At 37.4% G+C, this 13409-nt stretch overlaps 1 pseudogene; it reads right to left on the reverse strand.

Moving 5' to 3' along the window:
- Positions 1 to 11961: 11961 nt before the first annotated feature.
- Positions 11962 to 13027, reverse strand: LOC113561948 (annotated as a pseudogene).
- Positions 13028 to 13409: the final 382 nt, after the last annotated feature.

Raw genomic sequence — 13409 nt, forward strand, 5'->3', positions numbered from 1 at the left:
AAGCAGCAACACGATCATCGTGATGTTTCCTCGTTAAGCTATTTTACATGCAGGACGGTAACAATGCACCCGCTTTATGCAAGCGCCTTTGCTTTGTCACTTCGATATCTGTAAATCTAACTGATTTACAGAATGCATTTCGAAGAAAACAGTTTCTATCTACTGATTAACCTAAAGCCATATCTTCTTCAACAGTTGTCGATCGCAGCCTGTTGTGTCGCCGATTATCTTGGCACCCTTCTCCTCTCTTGCCATCGCTTGATCATTTCGCACATTTGTCTCCTTTTGAATACTAGTTGTCTCGCACCTCCGTCCCCTTCCTGTTCAATAATGCATGCAGTGAAAAATATCGACTTGTTTGCCATCGTTGCTCGATGCTAAGTAGATAACATCTCATACATTGACAAATGAATATTGGTGAAACAAAATACGAATAGTTGACATTCATTGGCGTAGCTTCCTTTCCAAGACTCGTTTTATCATATAATGGCAAGCAATCATGAGATTTGCCGAATGAATATTTTCACCGTGGCCGCGATGTCTGAACCATCTCAAATGTTTTCCAGACACCAAATTAATTAACAGGACATCTCTCGGAAACTTACGAAAGTTTTACTATAATAACAGAGAATGGTTGAAAACCTTTTAATTTAATTTGTGTTGGGTATGTGTGTATTATTTCATTGCATATGCAATTATATTTATTCAAATAGATATGATCAACGCGACTCATCAAAATATTCAAATATTCTATGGAGCCGCGTTGATCTCATTAACGGAGAAGTCGTCGATAAATCAAAATCTACTATGACCCAGCGATTCAATGCTGCAGTGTACGGAATGTGGCTATAAAATAACCGGACTGATACTCTAAAACGTTTACTTACAAAATTACTCAATGATATGTGTCCTTCAACATGGTGCCCTCCTCGATCCTACACGCTCATACGAATCTTCACTATTCAAAACAATGTTGAATCTTTTCTGAGAGCTTGTTCATGAGCTCGCCGCTTTCTTCACAACATCAACGGACTCCGTCTGGTCCTTTTAGCGCAGACTTGATCTTCAGGAACAGAAAAGTCACACAGGGCTAGAGTCAGGTGAGTAGGTGGATGTTCCAATATAAGAATCTGTGCTTCGCCAAAACCTCTGGATGAACAGCGCTTTGTGTGCTGGCGCGTTGTCTAGTGAAGAATCACAGTCGTTCTTCCCATTTTGGTCTTTTTCTTATGCGTTCTGGCGAAGGGCTATCAAATCTCCTTGTAGTACTCCTGGTTAACAGTCTACAGGCAGCTAGGAGTACCCAATCAAAGTAGTAGAATAATCCCTCAGATATAAAAACAGTCATCATTGCTTTGAATTTGGACTTGTCATCCGTGCTTTCTTTTGTCTCTACGGCAATTGGGATCTTCCATCCCATGGATTGGCCTTAGTTTAGGGTCGTATTGAAAACCATGATTCATCATAGTTATTACATTGTGTAAAAGTTGGATCATTTCGTGTTTGCAGGATGTCAGCACAAATGTTCTTCAGTGTCCTTTGGCTCGGGTGAGCACTTTCGGCACCATTTTAACAAACTTTGTCATGTGTAAAAATGTTCATGTAAAATTGTCGCACAGTTTCTTTATCGATGTTAACTAAGTCGGCAATTGCTCAAATGCTCAGGCATCGATGTTTTCAGACAATTTCACTGACTTTTCAAATATTGCCGTCTGTTTTCGATGTGCCAGGACGACAGGACATGGTCGTCTTCAATCTCTTCCTCCTTCCTTAAATTTTAAACCACTCGACACTTGCGTACAGAGATAAACACTCATCACCATAACCTTCCTTTAACAACTTGTACGTTTCTGTAGCGGACTTGCAAGTTTAACAGAAGACGTTGACACGCTGTACTCTACTTTCGCTCAACATAATTCGGCAGAGCTCAGGTATACGGTCACTTCGTTCAAGGTACTGTCGTATTGATCTTTGACCTTGAAATTTGAACGGGCCAGGGCGAAAGAACACCAGATCGATATACGGCTCTTCTAGTTGTTGCCAGGGCCCCAGGTAAGCGGCAAAAATCAGTCCGGTATTTTATAGCCACCTCGTATATACATTATGTATATACAGTGTTACAAGACATGGCGCAAAGCACAGTGGAGGCGCTCCGTAGTTTAATGTCCCACTTTCGTCACCAGAATGAAAGGAAGATTGATTTGGTGACATGTTACCAGAAATGGTTATATGCATATTAGGATATGCTGGATAATGTCTCGTTGTCTTCTGCGGCTGCGGTTTCATAGATGGAGAAATATCGCGAGGAATGTTGCGCGCTGCAACACTGCCTCTGGTTGCCCTTCTCGTCGAGGAAGATGTTCCAACGTTCTGAGACCGCTTCATTAAGTATGTCAGTTATAATACAAAGTGCTTGTAGTGAAAGGACACTTCTGTGTGGTGAGGAACTGGCGCAATGTAATCTCCTGTCTTTTCACTTGCCGATAGAAAACGTCACGCTGGCCGGTTGCAGTGCACAGTTAAATTTGGATTGCCAAACTTCCTTGTCCACCGTTTAATTTAATAAGGGGACTAACAACTCATATGTACTGCTACAAATTATTTAGTTGTTGCCCATACGTGAGTAACAGAATACAGTGGAAATCACAGCAATTTCATTTATTTCAGGTGCACTATGAAACATAATCTTTCTCATAGAGATGCGTGCAAAACTGTAACATGCATGATCACTAAGGTGGACGATATCTCTCTGGCTTGCATACCTGTTTTCTGAATGGAAAATTAAGTTGTAGCTACAGTGGAGGCACAAAAGAGGTCAATAGTTGTATGAATTAACTACAGATGAGTAGATACGATGGGAATAGGACACTCGAAAAATGTTCTGTTCAGTCTATGAGAGAATGTAATTTACTGCACAACAATGCCGTGAACCTCTGTCTCATTGATTGTCATAACAGTTTCGATGCAGTGAAATCTATCTGGCAAAATACACAACATATAATGTATATATAATTCACATTCTGGATGTTCAGCTTTCTTTCGACACATATCCATAATTTAAGATGTTGTGCGTAATATAAAATCTGTAGGACAGTATATCGCCTAGTAAGCAATTTCGAAATTTACTTTTCGGCTTTCCGAATGTGTTAGAAAAGGAAGGAAAATGGAGGCAGTATTCAAATATCGTTCTATACATACGTCAACATTTTAGAGCATGCAGCGATGAGCATTCAATCAGACAAGGAATCGGAAATGGGAAGTACAATGCCGCATTCAGCATCTTACATTGAATAATAGTTAACAGTGGGAGAACCTGAGTGGGAGTTGCTAATGGTGGGAGGAATCTCATATATATGGCTCCCAGTGAGTTGTTACTCATCAGTTGTTCGTCGTACGTGGCGCAAACACAGTGATGGAGGCGCTCCGTAGTTCTATCCACTTTCATCACCGAGATGAAGGAAGATTGGTTTGTTACATGTTACCAAGAGAAATGGTTGTATGCATAATGGTATATTGATAATATCTCATCGTCCTCTGCGGCTGCGGTTTCTCATAGATGGGCTTATCGCGAGAGATATTGCCTTTGCGCAACACTGCCCTCTAATGGACGCTCTTCTTCAAGACAGAATTAATTTCCAAGCAGGTTCTGAGACCACTTCATTTTAAAGGTGAAGAAGTATATGCGTTTGTAATGCAATTGATTGTCATAACAGTTTCGATGGTTGTGAAATCTAACTAGAAGATGACACTTGAACTGTAAATTGATTCCGAATAAGATGTATCGTTTGATAGGGTTGTATCTAGACAATGCAAACCAGCAGCAGAACAGATTTCAAGCCATTTCATTGAACTACAGGCAGTTTCATAATTAAAACGAATCAGTAGACAGTGAATGCAGAGGTAAGTATCTCGCACTTGCACACTCTGGAGAAAATTTATTCCAATTATAATATACACGATTCAAACATTGAATCTATCTATAAGATCTACGTAGAATGTTTGCGTTTTGTTTCTTGCTCTTTTCGTCTTGTATTTTTGGTTTCTTCACACTCTTTTAAGTTGAAAATTGAGACTTTGGAATAGACGAGACACATCGACAAAACACAGATGTCATCAGGTATGTCGAGAAAACATTAGATAAGAAGATTTAGAAACAAGATGCAAAATATTGTGAATCAGACTTAAGATATTTACTATAATGTTGCTGATAATTATAGATAGTAAAGTATAATACTTTAGTTACTTGTCAGGATTTTCATAGTTAATTACTAAAAAGTCTCTTGTCCAGCCGTTGGATTACTGACAACTTTATTGAGAATGCAATGGCTACTTTTCAGGTTCGAACGAAGCCGTATATATATACAGAGGTGTCGCGGAAGTTGCTGAAATGAAACGGTGGTTCTCCTCCATGACTTCGAAAGGGTCTTGCAACGTCGTTCATCTGAGTGTCACGGTTCTATTCTGGTTGTGGTAGATGCAAGTCCGTGCGCGTCAAAATGACTAATCTGACGACGGAAGAAAATTTATCTTGTCGAGTGCTTTGCTTTTCCAGAGGAAAGTTCATATCAATGCTTACAGGTTTCGTACTAAATGCAAAACACATAAAGGTTAGGCAAAAACACGCTGAAAAGGTTAAAATTTATTATTTCTTTAAACGTATGCGTTACATCCTCCATTTTTGGCAATAAATCTGCATTAAAATGTTTTGTGTTATTTTATCAAAATTTAAATAATTTTATGCAGTATGGAACTATCAAGGACAAATGGGCATGATCACCAAGGTCCTTCTGTGTCTATGTACAGAAGAAAACATTGAAGATATTAAAGTGATATTTTGAAAGTCAATTCTTCCATTCGAGCGCTAAGCTCTTGAAATATCAAAACAATTACACAGGATTTTAAAACATTTCCTGAAAATGCATCCCTATAAATAACATCATCAATTGCTAACCAAACGCTATGACGAAACGTGTGGAATTCTACTTTTAGAGACGATAAATGGAATGTTTGAAGATGGAGAACTTGTTGCAAAATTGATAATTTACACGGACGACACATTTCACAAATGGTTTATATTAATAAACAAATTACTATAGATTTTGAGTCGGAAAATCCCAACGTTTCCTTAGCTAAAACCTTCCTCCACAAAAATAACAGCATGGAAACTTGCGATCTCAGTAAAAGATTTGTCTGCCAATTCTGAATCAACAGTCACTGAGCCAAAAGTTACAACAGCTTCTCGAAACTAATTCTTCCTCATGCAAAAAGAGGCCTGGTCAGAGTTTCACCATTTCATGCAGGATGGGCGACACCACATCAGACAGGTCTTTTCGAAGCAATCACAAGTTTATGGCAATCGAGTCATCGGTCTAGGATACCCCAAATTTGCCCATGGAGGCTAGAATGGCCGCCGTACTCGCTTAGTTAAATCATGTGACTTCTTTCTTTGGGGATACATTAAGGACCATTGTTATGCGAAATCGAAACAATCAGATTTAGTAGCTATTAAAAGATTCGTCAGCAACATTAAGGAACGACATGTTAGAAAAAGTTTCTAAGTTTTCTTAAAAATTGATTTTGTACAAATTCAGATGGTACACTTTGAAAATATTTATCATTAGCTTACTTGAGTTATTAGCATATTGTTCATTAATAAAACAAGCTGATATACAAACAGTTTGCTAAATTTCAAAACTACCCATTAAAACAATTTTCTCTTTCCAACGCAATTTTGTTTTCAATAACTACTACGTTTAAAATGGCAACTGATTAGTTTTAGCAACTTCCATGGGACATCAACACACACATATGTCAATCGTATACTTTGACAAATTTAGGCAGAATTGGCTACTTTGACGACTTCTGGCTTCACTGACGACGGTCGTCACAATGTTTACCAGTCAATCTGGATATTTTGACGACATTAAATCAAAATAACGTTATCGATCAATTGTACTTTCAGTACACTTATACTTTGACGACATTGTTGGTGAATTGGCGTTTTGACGACGAAATAAAATAAATACAAAAATGAAATAAAACATGACAAAATCCCGCCTTTTATCTTTATTTTATATTTCATTATTTACATTTTATTCAATTTTTCGAAAATGTAACAATAATAAATAGTAAAGGATCCTGTATTTTAAATAAAATTTTCTTGGTTTCTATCATGAACTAAACAACGTATCAAAATACAATTTACTTACAGGATATAACACTATGCATTCTGTATTCTATGCATTAAATGAGAGACAGTAAATTTACTACATTTAATAAACGACGACAAAACAATAATTTAGTAACAGATTGTGTATGCTTCCACTGCCCTTATTGCTATATTTTTAAATAAATAACACTACAAGTGTTTAACTATAAACCATATTTATATACTAGTCAGTTAGTTCGGAGACCAAATGTGATTCTACATCGGTGATTCTCCATGTTACTTCGGAGACACAAGATTACTTTCAGGGCTGTCCTCAATATTTTAAATTCATTCAGGACTGTCCTGAGGTAATCATACATATATAATTTAGATACTTCGAGGACTTATTTAATCAATTTTGATTTTGTTAAATAATGCCGTGCAAGGTATTCAGTTTCAGTGTCGATATCATGATGGATCGAATTTCAATACGCGACATCGTTTATTGTCCTTCTCTCTCGCACGAAAAGATACATCACTTTAAGGCATATCTCGAGCAAAATAGATATCGCCCCGTTCAAAGAGGGACATAAGTTTCTGAAATATTCTCTGCGTGGATTGGCGACTTCCGCTTATGATATCGTGGCGGTCGATTTTCATCACGCGACGACGTTTGACATCCTTCTCTTTCTCGTAGGGAAATAAGAGTATCTTTTAAAGCTGATATCGAAACAAGCGAGGGCTCTCACATTGGAACAAAAGATTTTTACTTCCATTGTAATGCCTGCAAAAATTTTTATATTCGTTACCGCTATCGCGGCGGATCAGCTTCATCACGCGACGACGTTTGCCATCCTTCTCTCTCTCTCGCGCGCGAAATAAACATTATCTTTTAAAGTTGATATCTCGAAACCGGCGAGATATCATTCGATCAAAAGGATTTGCTTCTACTATAATGCCGTGCAAGATTGTTTTTCCGTGTCGATATCGCGTGAATCGACTGTCATCGCGTGTGAAGTCTCGACATCAGAACATATTAATTTTTCATTTCCTTTGGTATTGTTCATATGCCGATTTTTAGGATAAGTTATCGACAAGAAATTTCCACTATCAGATAACCAAATGTTTCACAATGGCCCGCATAATGCGTGCACGTGCAATGGATGCTGTCATTGTGATATCAATATCCGCATCGAGCGAACTGGTGACGCACTGTGTTCAACGCTATTGCGAACATTATGCAGGCATTTACATATCAAATTGTCAGCGTATGCAGACGCTATGATATTTTCAAACGACAATTTTATACTATTTTTCGGTATTATAAGCAATTGTTACAAATATAAATAAAAATATATTGATCTTTATTTAGAAAATATTTCTTATAAACATTTTCTTATATAAATATTTCTTATAAAATATTTTCTTATTCTTTATATGAATAATACATTATGTTTATTACTTGGCATTTAAAATTAAAACTTTTCTTTTAAGAGATATATACCAAACTTATCTTTAACATAATCATTCTCTTTATAACGTTGAAGAAACAGAAACAAGATTATGTATCGTATATCTCTCTCGTAGCCATCTCTCGATTAACAGTATACCTCAAACTATATGCTCCGTTTATAAATTTTCAAAATAAAACAAAACTATAACTTTAAAAACAAAACATAACTTTCAAAACAAATCTTAATAGCAAATAAATTAATAGTCATCCATCAAATCGATCGTGTTGTGTATGTAGTAATTCTTCATCTAAAATATAAACATTATCAATCACATATATTTCTAATTTTGTATTTCCTTGCGCTATTTTGCTGCTTACCGTAATTGTAACTGCGTCCAGCAGTTTACATTGTCTTGGCTTTCACCATATTCTTCACTTAATATTCTTCTTCTTTTAATAACAGTGTTGGGTTTCAATCATTTTCTTCTCTATTTGTATTTTCTTGGTCTGTTTGATTAAAACATCTCGTTTTGTTGGCGGCGCAAACGTTCTTTTGTGCTTTTTAAAATGTAATCATTGCATCCTCAAACTAGCAGATTCGCGTTCTCTCGAGACCATCCGTGCCTGACTTTTTGTTCGTTTGTTTTTTTGACGGTGTTACAATAAACCTGGTACACGAACATTCCGCGGACTTAGTTAACTCCAGTCACACGCCCCAATCCTTGCCGTGATCACCGAGTGGTCACTTTTCACGTCGCACGTTCTCTTCCGAACGGAATCAGCAGTCAGAGCCGGAATCCGACCACGACAGTTGGATCTCGCACAATTAAAAAAAATAGAAATTTACATGCTTTGATGATGACTTAAGATTACTGTTTTATTACTTAAATAGATATTTGACATGATTGATCCTGTATGAAAGAATATTAACTTCATAATGTTTAAAAATAAATGTTATTTATGTGTGAGTGAGTGAGTGAGTGAGTGCTCGTCTGAACTCGTCTGAAAATTGTGGATATTATATTGGAAAATCATAAACATCATAATATAATTATTTTTGTACGTAAAATTGATGCTCACGTGAATCAAGCACCCCGAATCGTGAGAGGCAAGGGGACACATGTGAATCAAGTACACCGTACGTTTCACTGTCAGCATCAATTTTACGTACAAAAATAATTATATTATGATGTTCATGATTTTCCAATATCTACAATTTTCAGACGAGTTGTGTAGTACTGCACAAAATACCCACAAATACGAATTTCTATCTTTAAACAAGATAACGACCACGTTGAACATGTCCGTTTAGGCTGAAAACAACTTAATTTAGTGTTTTATGTATTAAGAAATTGTTTCTGATAATTTACAATAAAATCCAGAGGGGCCGAAATCGTGGCTTATCGGTCCTCCTCCTTTACCGAAGGGGAATTTATTCACAATATTAGCATTAGGAAGTAAATCTAACAATTTGACATAGAAGTATGTATATACAGGGTGAGCCATTTTAAGTAACGGATTGATTTTTCTCGAAAAACAAATCTTGTATTGAAAACTGTTTCAGACAAAAGTTGTTTGGTTCGAAGGAGGCAAAATGATAGCATTAATGAGAATATATACCGGGTAAAACAGTTTTAATTTTAGTGAATTTTGGCGTACGCAATAAAGTCCTAGGATCTACTGGTAAGTTAGAAAAACATTCATGGGTACGAAGAATTTTAAGAAGTTCAGTTAATGTAACATGATTAACGTTGTAAGTTATAGCCCAGTCATGTAACACGGTTTTAAAGCTTTTCTCTTCTTTCTCTTTTATATTCTCATCAGTAACAATTAAATTGGCTAAATGAACTGAATTAGTATTTCTTATTTCATTTGATTCATGTATTATTGTCACATCATCATTTCTTGTTTTATTATTTACAATCTCTATATACTTGTCAAATTTATTCACGTAAGACAATGTAGCATTTTTATTTATATTTGGTACTGTAGAAATTTTAGACAGTTTTTCCTGATTATTATATTCTAGCAAATTTATATCATTTTGCACAAGTCTTCTCAAATGCCTTTTGGACATTTCACAAAATCGTTTACGTTTTAATTGCAGTTTTTATTTATTCATAATTAAATTCCTAAGAAAAACATCTTAACTAAACATGAAATTGAATAAATACTTCAATTATATATATACAGGGTGTTAGGATCATACTATTAAGTAATGCGTCACTTAAGATCCTACAACTTTTGTATGGAACATTTTTCACGAAAATGTGTATTTCTCCAAATAAGTGCCTGATACGGTCGCTTTATAACACCCTGTATATATATTATATGTATATACATTATATACATATACATTATATGTATATATATATGTATATACATTATATACAGTATATGTATATGTACACTGCGGTGCATTGAATCGCTGGATCATAGTAGATTTCTTGATTTATCGACGTGACTTCTCCGTTGGGTCGGTAATGATCAACGCGCGCGGCTCATAGAATATTTGAATATTTTGATGAGTCGCGCGCGTTGATCATATCTATTTGAATAAATATATAATTGCATATGCAATGAAATAATACACAATATAATTCAACACAAATTAAATTAAAAGGTTTTCAAACTTATTCTCTGTTATTATAGTAAAACTTTCGTGTTTCCGAGAGATGTCCTGTTAATTAATTTGGTGGCTCTGAAAAGAGCCGTTTGATATGGTTCTGAAAAGAACCGATTATACTGAAACCAATTTAATAATTGGTCCAGTAGCCTTCTCTTGCTACTACTTGCTGCAATCTGTCGTCGATGGAGCGGTGAAGATTTGCAAAAAATTGAGGCTTACGTCTCAAGCCTTCCCACAAGTTTCTTGCGTGCGAAACCAGATTTGCTTTCGTTCTCTCATGCCTACAATCCCACGAATTGGCAATTGACGCCCAAACGTTTTCTATCAAATTAAGATCCGGGGATTTTGCAGGCCAATCGAGAACTTTAATTTCTGGGTGTTGGGCGAACCATTCTTTTACTATGTTCGCGGTATGGACGGCACTATTGTCTTGCACTAATCGGAACGTTGGCATATCTTCCTCGGAATATATTTGACAAACGCTGGGGAGCAATACGTTCTGCAGAATGTCGATATATTCCAAGGCATCCATATGCGACGAGACTTCGACTAATTCTCCCGGACAATGTGCGCTTATCCACCCCCACATAGCACAAGTAATGCGTCCACTTCGTTCGCAAGGAATCACGTATTTGGGATCAAGCCGATGGTCTTCGGGTCTCCACACATGTAGGCGTCGATCATGTGCCGAACAAAACACTTTTTCGTCAGTCCAGATAGTTCTGTTCCAATCTTCTGGTGAAGTCGTATTAAGTTGTTGCAAAGCGAAAGCAACACGATCATCGTGATGTTTCCTCGTTAAAGCTATTTTACATGCAGGACGGTAACAATGCACACCCGCTTTATGCAAGCGCCTTTGCGCTGTCCACTTCGATATCTGTAAATCTAACTGATTTACAGAATGCGACACCGGAAGAAAACAGTTTCTATCTACCTGATTAACTAAAGCCATATCTTCTTCAACAGTTGTCGATCGCAGCCTACTGTTGTGTCGCCGATTATCTTGGCACCCTTCTGCTCCCTCCTCTTGCCATCGCTTGATCCATTTCCGCACATTTGTCTCACTGCACGGAATACTAAGTGCAATATCTCGCACACTCCGTCCCGCTTCCCACATTCCAATAATGCGGCCACGGTGAAAAATATCGACTTGCTTGTTTGCCATCGTTGCTCGATGCTAAATGCGAATAACATCTCGCTATGTTGACAAATGAATATTGGTGAAACAAAATACAATAGTTGACATTCATTTGGCGTAGCTTTACTTTCAAGACTCACGTTTTGTATCATATAACAATGGCAAGCAATCATGAAGATTTGCAGATGAATATTTTTCACCGTGGCCGCATTAATCTGAACCATCTCAAATGTTTTTTTCAGAGCCACCAAATTAATTAACAGGACATCTCTCGGAAACACGAAAGTTTTACTATAATAACAGAGAATAAGTTTGAAAACCTTTTAATTTAATTTGTGTTGAATTATATTGTGTATTATTTCATTGCATATGCAATTATATATTTATTCAAATAGATATGATCAACGCGCGCGACTCATCAAAATATTCAAATATTCTATGAGCCGCGCGCGTTGATCATTACCGACCCAACGGAGAAGTCACGTCGATAAATCAAGAAATCTACTATGACCCAGCGATTCAATGCACCGCAGTGTACGAGGTGTGGCTATAAAATAACCGGACTGATACTCTAAAAACGTTTACTTACAAAATTACTCAATGGATATGTTATCCCCTTCAACGTAGTGCCCTCCTCGATCCCTACACCGCTCCATACGAATCTTCCACTGTTCAAAACAATGTTGCAGATCTTTTTCTGAGAGCTTGTTCATGAGCTCCGCCGCTTTTTTCTTCACAACATCAACGGACTCAAATCTGATTCCTTTTAGCGCAGACTTGATCTTCGGGAACAGAAAAAAGTCACACGGGGCTAGGTCAGGTGAGTAGGGTGGATGTTCCAATATGGGAATCCTGTGCTTCGCCAAAAACCTCTGGATAGACAGCGCTTTGTGTGCTGGCGCGTTGTCCTGGTGAAGAATCCACGAGTCGTTCTTCCACATTTCAGGTCTTTTTTTTCTTATGCGTTCACGAAGGGCTATCAAAATCTCCTTGTAGTACTCCTGGTTAACAGTCTGACCTTCAGGTACCCAATCAATGTGAATAATCCCTCGGATATAAAAAAAACGATCATCATTGCTTTGAATTTGGACTTGCTCATCCGTGCTTTCTTTTGTCTCGGCGAATTGGGACTCTTCCAATGCATGGATTGGCGCTTAGTTTCAGGGTCGTATTGAAAAAACCATGATTCATCGCAAGTTATTACATTGTGTAAAAAGTTTGGATCATTTTCGATGTTTGCAAGGATGTCAGCACAAATGTTCCTTCGAGTGTCCTTTTGCTCAGGAGTGAGCACTTTCGGCACCATTTTAGCGCAAACTTTTGTCATGTGTAAATGTTCATGTAAAATTTGTCGCACAGTTTCTTTATCGATGTTAACTAAGTCGGCAATTGCTCAAATGCTCAGGCATCGATGTTTTCGAACAATTTCACTGACTTTTTCAATGTTACCGTCTGTTTCGATGTGCCAGGACGACCGGGACGCGGATCGTCTTCAATCTCTTCCCTCCCTTCCTTAAATTTTTTAAACCACTCGACACTTGCGTACGAGATAAACACTCATCACCATAACCTTCCTTTAACAACTTGTACGTTTCTGTAGCGGACTTGCCAAGTTTAACAAGGAACGTTGACACGCTGCTCTACTTTCACGCTCAACATAATTCCGGCAGAGCTCAGGTATACGGTCCGCTTCGAACAAAGGTTACTGTCGTATTGAACGTCGCACGACCTTGAAATTTGAACGGTGGGGCGAGAAAAGAACACAGATCGATATACGGCTCTTCTAGTTGTTGCCAGGGCCCCAGGTAAGCGGCAAAAAAATCAGTCCGGTTATTTTATAGCCACACCTCGTATATACATTATATGTATATACAGGGTGTTACAAGACATGGCGCAAAGCACAGTGATGGAGGCGCTCCGTAGTTTAATGTCCCACTTTCGTCACCAGAATGAAAGGAAGATTGATTTGGTGACATATTTACCAAGAGAAATGGTTATATGCATATTGGATATGCTGGATAATGTCTCGTTGTCTTCTGCG

Source organism: Ooceraea biroi, chromosome 5 (genome assembly GCF_003672135.1).
Source record: "Ooceraea biroi isolate clonal line C1 chromosome 5, Obir_v5.4, whole genome shotgun sequence".
Lineage (NCBI taxonomy): Eukaryota > Metazoa > Arthropoda > Insecta > Hymenoptera > Formicidae > Ooceraea > Ooceraea biroi.